Source organism: Gavialis gangeticus, unplaced genomic scaffold, assembly GCF_001723915.1.
Source record: "Gavialis gangeticus isolate Ggan-Ray unplaced genomic scaffold, GavGan_comp1, whole genome shotgun sequence".
Lineage (NCBI taxonomy): Eukaryota > Metazoa > Chordata > Crocodylia > Gavialidae > Gavialis > Gavialis gangeticus.
This window is the reverse complement of record NW_017729003.1, coordinates 19,175,019-19,176,232: the sequence shown is the minus strand read 5'-3', so window position 1 is coordinate 19,176,232 and position 1,214 is coordinate 19,175,019.

Genomic DNA, 1,214 nt, shown 5'->3' with positions numbered 1-1,214 from the left:
AAGAGAGTTTATGGAAAAGAGGTTTCTGCTGTGGTTACTGATATATGCATGAAGGCATGTGAATTTTTGAGAGGCAATGATTTTTTAAATATCTTTCATTGGAACAATTATACAGTTGGGATAGCTATTGGGCAACTGAGTTTTAAAATCATTGCAACTTGGGAACTGAGACTTCTGACTCTATAACATAGCTCCTGAAAACAAACTCATTCTGGAGTTTCCAGTTTTTCAACTTTACAGTACAGAGTCTCAAAGTCCTGGTAGTCTAGGCTTAGGCCAGACTTCTCAGACATTCCTTGTCACCCCTACAGTTTTGGGCGCTAATCTCTGGTCACATTCAGGGATTCCAGGCTCTAAGGTGGCAGAGAGTTTGGAAAACCATGTGAACTATCCAGTCTAAGTTCATGGTTAAGCAGCAAAGAATCTGGGGTCCTGGGCTTAGGGTCAGTCTGTATAGTGGTGCTACCTAAGATCCAGATTCTGGAAGCCCAGGCTCCCTACCAGGATGCCAGGTTGTGTTTTATAACCCTTTCTGTGTTTTGGCAACAGTTTATCCAAACAGATAAGTGCTTGTGAAACATTTCAGTTTTGGTGAACTGGTAACAAAAGCCTCCTTTTCTGAAAAACTTCAGATCAGAAATTATAACTACCATATTTACTTGATTCTAAGATGAGGTTGCTTTTCTCCATTTAACATTGAGTGGAAGCCCCACATCCTAGAATGGAGTATGAGGGCAGTGGGGTGGGGGAAGGCAGCTGTTGTGGCTCAGGTTTCAGCCCTTACCTGAAACTGATCACTGCCCCAACTCAGCCCCATAGCATCCCACACAACCCACACAATTGTTTTGGGGGCTGGGCTGGGGCCATACTCAGTGCCTTGGGTTTGAACAGGGACAGAGCCTACTGATGCAGAACAAGGGTAAGGTAAGCAGAGGCTGGGGGGGGGGGCAGGCAGGGAACAGAGGTGGCAGGGGAGCAGGCATAAGCAGGGGGCAAACTGCTTGACCTCCCTATATTACCTGCCCCCCTACTGCTTTTCCCTGGTAGTGGGGGTGGAGAGTGGGGGGAGGGCATGAATTAAAGTTGACCCTCCAATAATTAGACTCTACACATGGAAAATTAAAACAAATTTATAAATTTTCCGTGTATAGAATCTAAGTATGGGGAAAGTTCTCTTAAATTCTGGGTCATCTTAGATTAATTTAAATACGCTA